The 16067-nt window shown below is 50.4% G+C and overlaps 1 long non-coding RNA gene across 26 annotated transcripts in view; it reads right to left on the bottom strand.

The window, feature by feature from the left end:
* LOC115844432 (uncharacterized) overlaps positions 1-16067 on the bottom strand; it is a 326879-nt gene that overhangs the window by 72659 nt on the left and 238153 nt on the right. Inside the window, exon 5 of one of the 26 annotated variants that reach the window (XR_011377654.1) lies at positions 2820-2958. The exons of the other annotated variants lie outside the window; for them this stretch is intronic. This is a non-coding gene — a long non-coding RNA (uncharacterized lncRNA). The remainder of the gene's footprint in view (positions 1-2819; positions 2959-16067) is intronic. 26 annotated transcript variants of the gene reach the window in all.

Here is a 16067-nt window from a genome sequence, read left to right as displayed (position 1 = left end):
CTCTCAGGTAAAGTTCTGTCCTCAGGCATCCGCTCCACGGCTTGGCCTCTCCCGACATGGGTCTGGGTGTCCTGGAAGGCTGGGACCCGCGGGTCTCCCTCCGGGCTCCAGGCTCTCTGGGTGCCTGGCAGCGTTCCTCTCCTCCCTGAGCACTGAGAGCCCAGCTGCCTCTGCTGCTGGCTGCCCCACCTGCCTCTGTTCTGCTCACTTGACTCAGGCGGGCCTGGAGATGTCCCTGTCTGACCAGCCCCCTTGCTTCTTGTGCCACATCTTCCATCTTTCCCCCTGATGGCCTGCAACCCGCACAGCACACAGGGGTTTCTGCCTCCCTCCCCGTCACAGAGGAGGCGATGCCCGGGAGCAATACCCCAGGCACGCTCACTGCCCACTGCGGCACGGGGCGTCCTTACTCTGCTGTGGCTTCCCTGCCGGCGCAGGGCCACGCGGGGCTCTCAGTGAGGGGTGGGCACAGCCCTCGGGGCCTCACGCCTTTCCCTCCACTCCTCTACTGACCCCACCCTCTGGGGCTTCAGCCTGCTGGGGAGAAGTCAGGACACATGGGTCTGGCTGACCTCTCAGGCCGTCTCCCCCTTCCCACTCCTCACTGGACACAAGGGTTGGGCTTTCTTTCCTCTCATAGAAGGAGGGAACTTTCTTTAGGATCCTGAGACTTCTCTAGCCTTGACTTATGGCAAGTTCAAGATTTAGCCCCCCAGAGCTGACTCTTGATATGTTATTGGTATTTTAAGGAATGTAGAAAAAAGGTGTTTCTCCCAACGAATCCTGCTTTGAAGGCTAGTCTTATTAGAACAGAAATCCTAGGTTGGTAGTCAGACACTGAACACTGACCCCTTTTCTCCATTTTCTTGTTATGATAGAATGTCCCTCCCCACTACCGCTTTAGAGATAGAAGATCGTAGCTGGCTGGATTGGGAGAAATCCCACGCATAGGGAAATGTGAAAAAGAAAAGGCAAAACATTTCTACCGCAAACTTCTCCAGCGTAGGAAAGGGGCCATATCTGACAAACGGGACCCCGAGGCTCTTGTTCAGATGCGTGAGGGTAAAAGTGACCCCCAGTCTCTGATTTAGGTGATCAGGTGAATACACTGAACCAGGACAGGAGATATGAGAAGAGGATCAGGGGAAACACTGGGTCTACAGCAGCAGAAGTCGGAGGTGAGGCACTTACTGGACATCCGGGGGGCGATGCTCAGATAGCTTCTGGAATCATAAGCTCCAGAGAGGATGGGCTGGAGATAAAAATGTAGGGCCCAGTACCGCTAAGGTGATCGTTGATGTGAGGATTAGAGATTTCCCAAGGGGAGGGCTGCTGATTACGGTTTAGGCAACGTCAAGGCTTTAGGGGTTGTTGGGTTTACACGCATCCTCCCAAATTGCTTTGTTCTGGCATTAAGAAGGTGGCTTACACAGACATAGAAAACAAACTTAAGGTTACCATAGCGGAAAGGGGAAGGGAGGGATAAATTAGGAGGGTGGGATTAACATTACACACTACTATATAGAAAATAGATAAACAACAAGGATATATTGTATAGCACAGGGAACTGTACTCAATATTTTGTAATAACCTATATGGGGAAAGAACCTGAAAAAGAATATATATATATATATATATATATATATATATATATATATAACTGAATCACTTTGTTTTATACCTGAAACTAAACACAATATTGTAAATCAACTATACTTCAATAAAATTAAAAAAAAGAGAGAGAAGGATGAATTGGAACCAATAATATAAAAATAAAAAAGATTTAGGCGTGAAAAAAAAAAAGGTGTGTTAGTAGTGTGGAAATAAATCCCATCTGACATTTTGTTAGCCTACCTTGTACCCCAAACACATGTAGACATGGGTTCCACATTTCCCCACTGCTTCTGAACTACACGAATCCCTAAATTCAAGGTCCTCCCCAATATGATTCGACCTCATTTTTATAATCCTGTCCCCAGTTCTTCCTGATACACACTCTATATTCCAAGCCAACAGGAGGATTCATCTCCAATCCCTGGAAACCCCCGTCCATGCCTTTGCTTTTCATAGCTCTTCCTTCTGGGATACCTTCCACCCCAGGCCTTGTCTCCTAAAATCCTGTTCATTTAAAGAGGCCTTGCTCAGATGCCATGTCTATGACTATTTCCCCCACCATTAAACTTCTGCCAACATTTGTTAAGAACATAATACGTACAGGGACTTCCCTGGTGGTGAAGTGGTTAAAAATCCGCCTGCCAATGCAGGGGACATGGGTTCGAGCCCTGGTCTGGGAAGATCCCACATGCCACAGAGCAACTAAGCCTGTGTGCCACAACTACTGAGCCCGCGTGCCACAACTACTGAAGCCCACGCACCTAGAGCCCATGCTCCGCAACAAGAGAAGCCACCACAATGAGAAGCCCAAGCACCGCGACAGAGTAGCCCCCGCTCGCCTCAACTAGAGGAAGTCCAAGCACAGCAACGAAGACCCAATGCAGCCAAAAATAAATAAATAAAATAAATAAATTTATTTTTTTTAAAAAAAGAACATAATAGGTGCAAAGCACTGCGATGGGCACCGAGAGGGATGCCCGTATGACCGGGAAGCAGCTCCCACCCTCTTAAAGATCAAATTCAGCCATCTATGTAACCCACCAACTCTATTATGAAGTCCTCCGAATTTCTCAAAGGCAAGCCCACCCACCCCTACAGACAGTTAAAATTCGGCTTCTAAAGCCACTTCAGCGTGGCGCTCAGAAACATGAATTCAGGGGGTCACACATCCCTCAGTGGCCTTTATGCCATTGTAGAATACTTGCCTTCTTTTCTGACAGCATAACTGTTGACATAAAGATAAGACACATGGGACTTCCCTGGCGGTCCAGTGGTTAAGACTTCACCTTCCAATGCAGGGGGTGCAGGTTCGATCCCCGGTCGGGGAGCTAAGATCGCGCATGCCTCGTGGCCGAAAATACAAAACATAAAACAGAAGCAATATTGTAACAAATTCAATAAGGACTTTAAAATTGGTCCACATCAAAAAAATCTTAAAGAAAAAAGAAAAGACACGTGTGGTGATGCTCTGAAGGTGACACAGCATCATTTCAAGGGACTATGGGCGGTATTATGGAACCAAAGTGCATTTTCATTTCTGTTCAGAAATCCTGTACCTTCTGTCCTTGACCTTGGGCTCACCTCTGCCCCACCCTGAAGGTAGCACACATGGTTTTCCAGGGATTCATACTGTCTGTGGGACAGAGAGGCACGTGCAAGTGTCAGGTATTACTCATATCTTCACTGTAAACTCCACCTGGAACCTGAAAGCCTGGTTTCACTCCAGTTCCTTACATCACCACCAGCTTTGATTAGGAGCCATCAAAAATAGGAAGCTTCTGGAGGTCAAACACAGAGTTGGGGGCTTCCCTGGTGGCGCAGTGGTTGAGAGTCCACCTGCCGATCCAGGGGACACGGGTTCGTGCCCCGTTCCGGGAGGATCCCACATGCCGCGGAGCGGCTGGGCCCGTGAGCCATGGCCACTGAGCCTGCGCGTCCGGAGCCTGTGCTCGGCAACGGGAGAGGCCACAGCGGTGAGAGGCCTGTGTATCGCAAAAAAAACCAAAAAAAAAAAACCCCCGAATGGACAGTGAGGCAGTGCTTAAACTGAAGAATGAATAACTGGTGGTGGAAATGGACCGAACAAGGACAAGCAAGTGAGGAATATTTTCAGCTGGAGGAATATTCTATACCTGCCCCCCACTATAGCACCACAGGTTACCTTCCACCACTGTAGGTCTTCCCAGGACCCACCCTGGTGGCTGGAGCATTGGTCATTCACTCTGGGCACCAGGGCATCACCTGATGGGCGGGCTCCTGAACTCATTAAAATCCAGAAAGGAGAAGGACCATGAGAGTGTTACTGTGAGCATATCTCAGGCTGTGGCTAATCTGGGCTTGGGAAATTTTCTGGGCTGGCCTGGCTCCAAGGCCACAGAGCACTGCAGTTAATCCTCCAGGACTCGGGCGGTGGCCAGAATCCTCTCCGATTTGAGCTGACGGCCTGTTCTAGGCGCAGCCGGCCTCCACCCATATCCTGGTGGGACACAGTAGGCGAAAGGCCATGTGAAAAATGGAGCTAGTTTAGTAAAGGAGAAAGGATTTTTAGCTGATACTCAGGGAAACCTGGGGTCCAGACCCACTGCTGCTGCTATTAAACTTGGTCACCAGCGGCAGACGATGTCCCCAGTGACGGGCTCCCCTTCCTCCTGGAAACAGGAGTTATTAAGGTTAGGTGCGTCAGGATGAAGATCCATGCCACTTCTGAGATGCGATTATCCTTTGTACCAAAATGAACCACAGAACTTCACACATCCTCCATCATGAAGGGATATCGGTCATTACGTGGTCAGGAAGCCAACATTTCCACAGCATCTTGTACCTCTGCTTCTCAAAGTGCAATCCCTAGAACCAGCAGCATAGGCCCTCAGAGCTGGCGCAGAACCCCAGGCTCCAGCTACTGAATAATCTGCGTTTTAACAAGATGCCCATGTGGTTCCACGGACCATTAGAGTTTCAGAAGGACCCACTTCAACATGGGCAGTACCTGTCTGAGCGTCGTGGCACCTCAAAGCGTGTATTGGCTCCCTATGACCCCTGAATAAGCCCAAACTCCTCAACAAGGTTGGAGATGGCCAGTTGGTCTCTGCCTCCTGGTGGAGCTTTGGCTCCTAGGCTCCCCCCAGCTCCCTGTGCTGCTCTCTCCAGCGCGGCCATGAGGACCTCTTTTGCTGGGCTGAGCACGTGGCCGTCAGATGCAAAGTTCTCTCGGCCTGGCATCTCCTCCACAGAGCCATCCCCTTTTGTTAACTCCTCTGTCATCCCTTCAACAAATATTTAGGGGGCATTTGCTACGTAAGGCACCCTCTGGGGACAGTCCTCGTGGAGCTTACACTGCAGGCCCCCCAAATTTCACCTGAAGTCATCTTGCCAAGGATGGCGACCCTGACGCCTAGAGAAGGTGAAATCCCTGAGTGCTGTACTCACAGCCACATGCACACCCCGTTCGTAACACGTGATATTTCACCCTAGTTCGTGGCTCGTGTCTTCCTTTCCTGTTTGTCTGCAGCCCCATGAGGGCACGGCCTGTGTGTCTTGTTTGCAGCCTCTCCTTTAAGCCCTACCTCACACAGAGAGGGGCCCCGTGAACATTCACTCAATACAGGGAAGGTTTCTAAAGTCAGGGAGGGACATGGCTAAGAGGTGAAGAAAAAATTAGGGCAGTGACAATGGGATTCTGCTGGCTCTCATCACAGGCACGAGAGAACGGCTTTTATCTTTGACTCTTATTTCTTTGATCTAAACTTCCAAAGAGATGATCTGTGCCCGCAGTGTGTACCCTTTGAAGAGAGGAAATCTAAGCTGGCATCCACGGTGGAATTCCTGTCTGCCTAGATCTGCCTGGAACCCAGGCCTCACTCTCCCTTCCAAGGAGAGAACTGCAAAGGCTGCGGGGGTGGAGTCGGGGTGTGTATCCAGCCGGGGATCTGGACCGTGTGATGCTGTGTTCCCACCCCAGGGGGATGCACTGTGGCTTCCCCAGGCAAAGGAGGGGGAGGTGGCTCTAATGTGTGGGGGACAGGCCATCCCCTGCAGGAAGGACAGAGGCCAAGACAGGAGCACAAAGAGAGAGGTTCAGGCATTTTTCAAATCAAACTTTATTTAGAGATAGTGGAACATAAAGGCTTATTCTGAATCAGTGGATTGGGACAGTCCGTACAAGAGAGAATATTCCTTTTCTCTCTCCTTTCGTAGGTGGCTACAGTGCAAGGAGCCGTAGAAACCTAAGGAAATTCAGACTGGTCATCAGAGACCACAGAGGCCGACTTTCAGAGTCACTTGACTTTACTGCTCAGTATCAAAAGATGATCACCAAGTAACAAGGTTGGCGCCTTTTTCAATGTGCTTCTCATCTTTCTTCATGCGTTTCCGAGGCAGGAAAGGCAGATGGTGTGGATCCCAGGTTGGTCAGGGACCGGGCTGGGCTCCAAGAGCTTCGCTGACCTTCCCCAGGTCACTCGGACTCCTGATTCCAGCTTGCTGTGATTCCCATTATATGCTCATGCCATGGCATGAAAACGGCGATGAGGTCAGGCAGATGCTCTGTAACCTTGAGCTCTGAGCAAAATTGGTTACGACTGCAGCTGTCACATACAGCCTGATGCAGGCCAGCAGCCCAGGCAAGCAAAAGCCACCCTGAGTCAGGACAGGGCTGCACTCAGGAAACCTTCGGATAAATTCCCTTTTCAATAACAACTTCCCTTATGTAAACTAACCAAAAGAAAGCAAACCCAAGTCTCTGCATATTTGAATTGTTTTGTATTATTTTAGCTGGTCTTAGAGGGCTTATGAGTCAGAAGCAATTTCAGGAAATACTGCCCATATCACCAGCTGGAATCCAGGGTCTTGTTTTCCAAGAGCCCTCAGACACATGGACATGTGTTTCTGGGTGTGCACGCACACACATACACACACTCAGCTCACACACGCCTGCACTCACTTTCACAAACTGACAAACTGGCATATTCACATACACTCATATACACTCACACATAAAACTCATACATGCACACCTTCCCACATGCTGTCTCACACACTCATATTACACACAGACTCACACCCAGACAGCCGCATATATACACACGCATGCTTACGCACACAGACATGCACACACACGCACACACACTTGTTTCTGGCCAAGTCTCCCTGATGCTAAACATATGCACGGTGGACCCCTCACAAAAAGCACTTGTTGCATGAGAACTAAAACTGAAGAATGCCCGCCGATCATTTAGATATTTCCAAATGTCCGCGTGTTTTGCTTGGTGGACAGCAGGCTGTTTGTCCAAGGCAAGTTTTTCTCTGCAGCTCCTTCTCTCTGGGGCTGTGTGAATCAGTTATTCCTGGTTATCCCTCCCCACCGAGGCAGAGCAGTGGGAAAAGTGAGGGCAATTAACTAACTCTGTCTCCACTGCAAAAGACAGATGGTAGAAAGCCAATACAGAGGACCCGAGGATGGAAGGGACTTTGCAGGTGACAACTCCAGCCCCTCGTGACTTCTCCACAAAGGTCCAGGAGCCCCTCACACCTGCTACCCTTTCCAAAATGGTGCATTGCAGGTCGTACCCAGCTTCCTCGGGGACTTTCAATCCCTGCCAAGTCCGGGGAGGCTGGGACAAGGAGGTGGCCCCGGTCTGTGGGAACAAGGCTCCCTTCTGTAAATGTGACAGGGCCCCTACACTCTCGGCTTTCGTACAAAGCCAATATTTGTTCTTAACTATTTGTGTTTGTTCACTGTTTGTTATTTAGTTGTGCCTGTTTCCTCTTGGCGTCCAGCAGCCTCAGTTTCTCTTCCTCTCATTGTAAACACACAGAAGAGGGAGACTTTCTCTGAGCAATGGTGAGTATAAGATTCCCGGAACCAGAGCCCTCAGTCAGTGCCTTTTGAGGGTGGTGGGAACGGTGGAAGGTTGTGACAATGAGCTCTTACGGTTTCTATACACGTCCAGGGGATCTTGTTTCAGGTGAGGGGGGTCACTGATGGGCTGCATGCACTTTGTCTCGAGATGCTCATTCAGACCCGAGTACCAAGGTGATGTGTCAGCGTGGACAGCAGGAGAGCTTCTCCCTATGATATTTTATGCCGAATGTAACGTGAAGAAGGCTCACTGGCTGAGTGGGGAGGACACGGAGACCCAATCCTGTTAAAAGGCCTCCATCTTCCAAGTGGGTTCTGAGGACTGGAAACAGAGGAAGGGTTTTCTGATGCTTAATGACAGGACGTATCCCCACCGCAGGGTGAGACCATGGCAGTGAATTCCTGAAAGATGGTTTAATCTTATACTCACTCACCACTTAGTAGACCACCTAGCACATAGTGGGCCATCAATATATGCGTGGAATGAATGAATGAATCCATCTTGCTTCCTTGGCACTTGTAGGCCTATTGCTTAGACGTGTCCAGATGTCTCATCCGTACACGCAGCCATGACCCCCCAGTGATAAGTTCCATAAATAAGTGTGTCCCTCCCTCTGCCGCCATCTCCCTGTAATGCTGCCTTGGAGCATGTGATGTGAGCCCCTCCTGAAAGGAAAGGATGTTCCCTTTCTCACCTGTAATAGCATCCCTCTGAGTGCAGCTTTCTCTTATGGAGAGTTCCAGAGTTGTTTCTCCACTGTAGTAACTGGACCCTTCACATGCACTCTGGAGTCTAGACTGTGAGCTCCTTAGGACAGAGCCAGACTCTTATTTATCCCACCTCCAGCTTCAGCCCACTGAGCACATTCAACCAGCAACAATTAATTATGAACGTGTCATAGAGCAAATCTAGTAGCCTGGGAAAGGATTTACCTATGTTCAGTCAACCTAATGGCGTTTATTACAAAACCTCGGGAGTTCTGAGGAACAGGCTCCATGTCCTGGAAGCTGGCAGGACAGAAAGCCCACCACCAGCCTGCAGGGATTCAGCAGGTAGCTGGCTGCCCAGCAGAGACAAGCCGGGGCAGGAGTTAAGAGCAAGGGCTCCTGAGTCAACCTGCCTGAGCTTGCAGCCTGGCTCTGCCCCAGGAGTCCTCTGGCCTTAGGGAGGCCATATGATCTCAGTGGGCCTCGATTTTCTGGTCTGTAAAGTGGGGGAATTATCATTGAGGAGGCTAAATAAGCTCATATTGGTAAAGGGCTCAAACCATTGCCTGACACACACTTACTCTGCAAGATATCAGCTACGGTAATTTTCTCATCGTGAATGAGGGACGTGGTCTTCAACGCCACGGAAGGGAACTGTTAGGTCTGAAAAAGAGACTTTGGGTTCAACCTGCTGAACCCAGTCCCACGTGGGGCTCTGATCAACCCTCTAACCGCCCCCACTCTCCACACCACATGCTCCGGCATGTCTAGGACCAGCTTTCTCAGTGCACATCTGGCCCCATCACCGGCCCCCTCAAGGCTGCTGGCTCGGCACCCTGCCTGGGGTGGTCTCCGTCACGGCTCCCCATCCACCCCTTCCCTCATCCCAGGCTCCAGAACGCGTGGCCTCCTGAGCTTGCACACACACAGGGCACTGTCTGGACTGGCTCCTTCCCCACCCAGCCTCACCCGCATCTGCTTGCATGGCCAGCGAGCCCCTGTTATTCCTTCAGAGCCCACTTAAGGTGTCGCCTTGTTTGTGACACTGCCTTAAATGCTGTCATGGGCTGAACTGTGTCCCACCACATTCATATGTTGAAGTCCTAACCCCCAGCACCTCAGAATGTGACTGTATTTTGTACTAGGGCCTTTAAAAAAGGTGACTAAGTTAAAATGAGGCCGTTAAGGTGGGTCCTGATCCACTCGGACTGGTGTCCTTACAAGAAGAGGAAATTTGCACACACAGAGGGACGACCACGAGAGGACACACTAAGAAGGCGGCCCTCTGCATGCCACGGAAGAAGATCTCATGAGAAAGCAAACCTGCCAACATCTGGACCTTAGACCTCCAGCTTCCAGTACTGCAAGAATAAATTCCTGTTGCTTAAGCCACCTGGCCTGTGGCATTTGGGTATGGCCGCCCCAGGGAAACGAATTCAGGTGCCCGAAGAACAGCCTTGGTTTGGGTTTTCAACATACACATACCATCTGTCACACTGGCAGCTCCCATCAGGCCGGGCTCAGAGACTCTCCTGGCTGTTTACCCTGCACCCATGCGGCTACTGTAAACGTGTCCCTAAATATCATGGTCAGGAACTTCTCAGCCTTTTCCACCAAAGGACCTGCTAGAGGCACATGAGCACGTTGGCTGTCGGTGTCTAGGGGCGTATTCTCCTCCAGACTGCATTATTTTTAAATGTGTGTAAATGTTGCATTCTACTCTACAGAAGGTTTTCCTAGAAACACGCTTTAAGTGGGATGTGACTGGTTAAAATTACTTAACTGGTTAGAGTCCGCACACTTGGAGTACAACTGGCACTCTGAGGACCTGTGCCAAGGTGTCCTGTGACTTTTAATGCCTCCTGATAGAGGACATGCTTATGAGTATGAGTTCGTGGGCAAGCAGTCCCAGTGGACGGAAGGTGGAGGGAAGGACGTGCCAGTAACTGTTTACGGAGAACATGGGCGGGGGGTCTGAGGACACCCGGATACAAGGCTATACCACATACGCTGCGGAGAAGGTGGGAAGACCCCTGCGTTGGCAGACGCTGTGCCTGGGAATGGTTGCCAGCAAATGGACCGTGCTTTACAGAAGAGATGGGGAAGGTGCCAGGACGCCCACAGTTTTGGGTGCCTACCAGCAACCCGTGACCAGGCAAAACCAGACGCTGAGTGCCTGGAGAAAGTGGGTGACATTGCTAATCTGTAGAATGTGTAGAATAACACTTATCTCATAGGATTATTTTAGAGTTAATTGAAAATGCATGCAAAAGGGCTTAGCACATTAGCACTAAATAGTAAGTGGGAATCGTTATTATAATCATTATTACCCTATGAATATTCATCATTTTTACCGCCACAAATACTCAGAAGGGAATTGCCCTTGTAGAAGTTGCTGTGTTCGGTGTAAAGAACGTGACTGTCCCGGGTAAAAAGAACTCAGGAAACCGAGCCCTAAATAACGTGAAAGACAAATTTCCATCTTGACCAGAAATGATCTGGGGAAGAATGAAAGGGAAGAAAAATGGTTGAAATTATCATTGTGAAATGGCTTGAAATTTCCAACACCTACTTTCATAAGTGGAAAAAAATCCACGTACTAACCATTATTTTTATTTAGTATTTGTCAGGCACTTTGTAAACACTCTGTTGTTCAACCACAAGACCCTACGAGATAGGCATTGCTCTCAGAGAACTGTGTAGACCCTGTCAGAATCACTGCCCTTATCAACCATGGTCATTCACTCAGGCTTCCCCTTAGCGCCTGGAGCTGGGGCCCAAACCCAATAACGGGGTGCCTGACGCCATGGTTTTTTCCACCCCAATCCAGAGCAAGGAAGCTCGTATGACCCCCTCCCCATCCTGCCCTCTGTTACCATCCAGGAGGCAGTGGAGCAGAGAGCAGAAGTGACTGGGCTTTGGGTCAGACTTGGCCAGGGGTCAAGTGGCAGCACGACCTTGGACAGGCTGGCCCCGCTCCCCAAGCCTCAGTCTCCTCACAGCTAAATGAGGAGGACAGTGGGATTACCTTCCACGTGAGCTGCATTTTTTATAGCATGACATCCAACTCTACGGCTGGCACATAATAAGCATTAAAAAATGTAAAGGGTCGTTGTTATTAAAATACTGTAGAATAACCAGATATTTATGTAACCAGAACCTCTTCCTCGGCACCAGGCCCCGCAATGAGCTCTCAGATCTGAAGAAGCTACATTGCAAGGTATCTTCTTGACCGCCACCCATAAGGGAGTCAGAACTCATTTCCAGGTGGCTCTGGCTAACACCTATTCTAATTGCCTTCAGACTATATACCTCCCAGGTTTAAAAAGTTGCCTAAGGTCTTACACAAGGTCCAGGGCCAGGTACTGTTATGAAGGCCAGGTGGTCAATTACACAATTATTTTAAAATCTGGCTCACACCCTCCTTGCCCACGGCAATGTCGAAGCTGGGGATAACAGGCAGGAGAACAGAAGATTTTAATGACAAGGCAGGAGAACCTCATGGTGACATTTCCTGTTTGTTTCTTATTTAGGAATTTTTCTAGCCATGCATCCATCCTGGACTTTCAGAAATTGAGAAATCCCCCTGGACGTCCCTGGCACTGTGATACACCTCAGTCCCCCTTGCACCAGCATCTACCAAGTTATTTCTGGGAGGGTTTCTGTGTGTATTTCCCTGGGTACCATCGAGATAGTCAGCATACACAGGTGGCCTTCAGAGGAAAGGAGGGCAAAGAAAGGAAGAGCGGCTGGGTCCAGGGAAGAGAAGTGGCCCGTGCAAAAAGAAAGCCAGGGAGAGACACATAGAGTTCATTGTGAAAGAAGCAAAACTCTTCTTCCACGATGTAAATACGGGTGAGTGCTGAGGGCACATCTGAGGCAACCCTTTTTCTATGCACCTTGCAAATTATTCCGTGGTTTCTGCAGTTATCCTGTTGGGTGAGAGTTTTAAGGACCACCTAAGCCCATCCCAGCTCAGCTCCTGGGAAGGGATGAGCACACTGGATGAGCACCACTTTGTACAAGTTCCATCCATCCAAAGAATGAAAGCTGGGACGCTTCTCACACCCAAACACATCCCTGCACATTGGCTCTGCTGCCACGTGCATCAGCTGGCGATGACTGGGGAAATAATCCGTAAAATAAGTGACATTATGTAGACAAAAGAGCGGAGTTAACGTTTCTCTTTTAAACATCATGTAAACCCAGATTTAGTCAAAAGGCTTTTGTTGAGTCCCTTCAATGCACATAACATGGTGCCCTTCTGCAGGACCTGCCCTCAAGGAAGGGGCTGGAAGGAAGGAGCCTCAAGTCGGGTCCAGCACGCACGCGCCACACAGACAGCAAGCGATCACGTTGTAATTACAAGCGTGTGTTGGGGGTGACCTGTGGGATGACTGGTGGGCACTTTCTGTCTCCTTCAGTGTATAAGAATCAATCAAAAGTAAGGAGAGAGGGGACACCGGCCAGCAAAGGCACCCATGTCCGGCATCTTTCCTTTGAAGCCAGAACTCCTTTGACCTCGGGAGTCATTGATTTGCTGTCAAGCCCCAAAGGTGTCACAGAGGGGTCATCAGAGATGGCTCCGAGGGGAATGTTTTCTTAGCCGGTAAATTTATCAAGACTGGGAAACCGAAGCAGCCCCAGAACTCAACGTGGTCTTCCGCGTCCCCCTTTCACCTGGTTCCCCTTTGAAGGTAAATCTATAGCAGACATGAAATCGGTTAGTGGGCTGGGAGAGGAAGAACATAGGTAAGCCTGTGTTTCACCCCTTGGAACAGGTTTTCAAGACTTCTTAGCTGAGATGAAGGGTAACTATAAGGGAACAGAATGTTCCACCAGGGCTTTGAAGCTGGGTTAGAGGTCCAGGTCGGGCAATGTGTGAATATCACACAGCAAAATGCAGCCAGGAGAGAAACCACAGTGCTCACGTGATGAATTATCAGAAGAGTAGCAGGTGAGGCAAGAATATGGAGCTGTGTGCCTGCAGAAACAAGGCTCCCAAGAAAATGTGTGAAGTGCTGAATAGGAAACCTTTGTAAGTGAGGCCAGAACTGAAGTGCCTAGAGGAACTCTGTGGAAGGTTTGGGGCTCTGACTAAGCATTTCCAAACCTCAAGTCATAAATTCTTGTCCATCAAAAACCCAAGAGGCGAAAGTAAGTCAGGAATGACCCACACAAAGGACTACACACTCGCTTGGTTCCCAGACGCTACATAAAGCTAAGCTCTATGGATTCCATTCAGTCAATCTAGAATGGAGGGCCTGGTACAGGCACGAGCCTGAGTTACAAGGGAAACCGTGGAAGAAAAGGTCTCTGACTCTCAGACGTTTAAAACAATATCTCCATCCAGACTTCCTAAGTGGCCATTCCAGAGCAACAGATCCTGATGGAAAACTGTTGAACACGATTAACCTTTTAGTCCCAGAGCACAATTGCATTATTTTTGTAACCCTAAAGTTTTTATCATCAATGTGAGAAAGTTAATTTTTAAAGGCTATAGATCCCCCATTCCCTATGCTTCTGAAGGATGTCACGTCAAATTTCCAGTCTGCAGGAGAGGGTCGCAAACCCAGCCCTGAGCCAGCACGGACCACTCATCCATTCAAATGAACCGAGGCCGCGATCCCTGAGGAATATTAACTTCCTGGCTTGAAAAGGAGATACTGCCAGTTGCAGGCATCATGTAACATCTTCCAGTAAAGCAGCTTTCCCCAAAATGTGTTCCACGGTATTTTGCAATATTAGCATTCTACCATCAGACAAATTTGGGAAGCATGGGGTTAAACTGAGTTCAAAGTTGTCTTAGGTGTCATTAATGTATACTGTGAATCTCCAAGCAGAGCAGGCAGCATCTTTCAATCTTACGTGACCAGGGAACCCTTTCCTAATAAAAATGACTCGCAAGGACAAGGGCTCCATGGAGCGCTCCTGCAGACCCCATGCCTCTGACAGGAGAGGGGGCTTCACAGGGACCCCCGATGAGCCAGCCCCTGGCAGCCCTGAGTGACTCTGAGAAGCTTTCCTTGTTACAAGCATGTCCATGGCGAATGTTCAGAATGTTTTCTCTAAATACGTTTTCTCGTGTTCTCGAGACTTCTTTTCTACTCAGGTCCCTCGTGAGGGAGCAGAGCTTGGTCTCTGGGGTCCGTCTGCAGTCCCGTGTCGCTTGTTACTTTATGTCACACGTAGCTGAGCAGCCAGCTGGGAACAATTCATTCTTCGCCTCTGAGGGGACGATGTGATGTGGGATGCAGACTGGATCCTTCAAAGGGCCACTCTGTACAGAGAAAAACACGGTCCTAAGTCCCACACTGCTGAACCCACAATTCTAAAGAAGAGCCTGGCCTCCAGGGGTGACGGGGGCAGAGACCACTGGTGACTGAGCACCTCCTGTAACCAACCACCCCTGGAAAAACAGCTCCAGGCGCCTGCTCCAGATGGTGGGTCAGCACGTGACGCTTAGTCAGCCCCTGTCCCGAGCTCTCTGGCTGAAGGGACAGTGGCGCTGGGAGGGGACGGGGAGCCGCGGCCTGCTCCCCAGCTGGCAGCTCCGGCACTGCCTCTTCTGTGAGGACTTTGCCAATGTCAGAAATGCAGAACAGGTCCCAGAGCGTCAGATGGGTTGACTCCTGGTTTCTATCATGATGTTGGAGATGTGAAGTCTGGAAACCACAGCCCATCTGTTTCTCAGTTTTCTTGTTTAAAACAATACCTTGTCCAAACATGAAATGAGAAGAGAAGAGAGCAGCCTGAGTATTCTGTAAGTCAGAGACCTGAGAGGGGCCTGCACTTGAGCACAGACTCCACGTGGAGGCCAGAAAGGGTGACCCCAGGTGAGACGGAGCATTGCCCCAGGGGCCGGGGCAGCTGCACAAACACCCCAGCTCCTCTGCAGAGCCTGGAGAGCCTGCCTGGGGAGATGAAGAGGTGAGGTCGTGCTGGCAAGCCTGTGTCACCTCGAGTCATTAGGACCCCCGTCCGGCCACCTCCCAGACCCCGCCTCGCACCCCACAGGTGTGTCGTCCTTCTCCAGCTGGCATAACAAGGCCGTGCCAGCTCTGAGGCCGAGGCAGCCCAGGGCCATCCAAGACCGACACGGCCAGGCCGCAGATGCCAGCCGGGAAGAGGAGGGAAGGCTCTTCTCTACAAAATGAAGATAAATTGCAAAATGGCATCGTGTGTGTGGTTGCCCCGGACAAGGAGCATCCGGAGAGGAACAAACATAGAGCGCCGTGAGAGCTCCTCAGAGAGGCCCGCTTCCTCAGAGCCAGGTGGTCCCAGGGCAGGGGCGAGTGTCAGTGGCTGCGGCGCCGGGATAAATGGGGCAAAGAACCAGCCGCACAGCTTGCCGGGGACCCAGCCCCTCCCGGGGATCTCCGGGTGCTGGGGACACACGCTGCAGCACTTTGTACGCAGACTTCCCACTCACACCACCTCGTGTGTCACACAGGTGGGATGCACTAAGCCCATTTACGGACGAGGAGACTCAGGACTCGGAACAGGCGCCTTCACGTGTGCTCCATCCCTGCCTCGCCACCACATCACTGCTGCTTTGTTGGCCCCTCAGTGGTTCAGGCCACAGAAGCCTTCGGTGGAACAAGCTGCCTTCTCCTGTCTGTGCGGGCAGTGAGGGACGGGGGGAGATCTGTCTCCTAACACCTGTTAAAAGGAGCGTCTCCACACTCACTCTGTTCTTAGCCCAGTTCTTCACCAGCTTGGGCCAAGAGGACAGGCAATGTTCCAGGATGCAATGCGATGGGTGAGGGCAGATGGGGTTCCTTCTTCCCCACTTGCTTCTGCCCGACCCTCCCCTTCACGCCCTGCCTCAGTGACTCTACAAGTCACATCGCCCCCAAATCCCAAGAAACGGCTTGGGGGTGCACCC

The sequence above is a fragment of the Globicephala melas genome, chromosome 8, assembly GCF_963455315.2.
Source record: "Globicephala melas chromosome 8, mGloMel1.2, whole genome shotgun sequence".
NCBI lineage: Eukaryota > Metazoa > Chordata > Mammalia > Artiodactyla > Delphinidae > Globicephala > Globicephala melas.
Note: the sequence above shows the minus strand (reverse complement) of the source record. Positions and strands in the feature narration are given on the sequence as shown.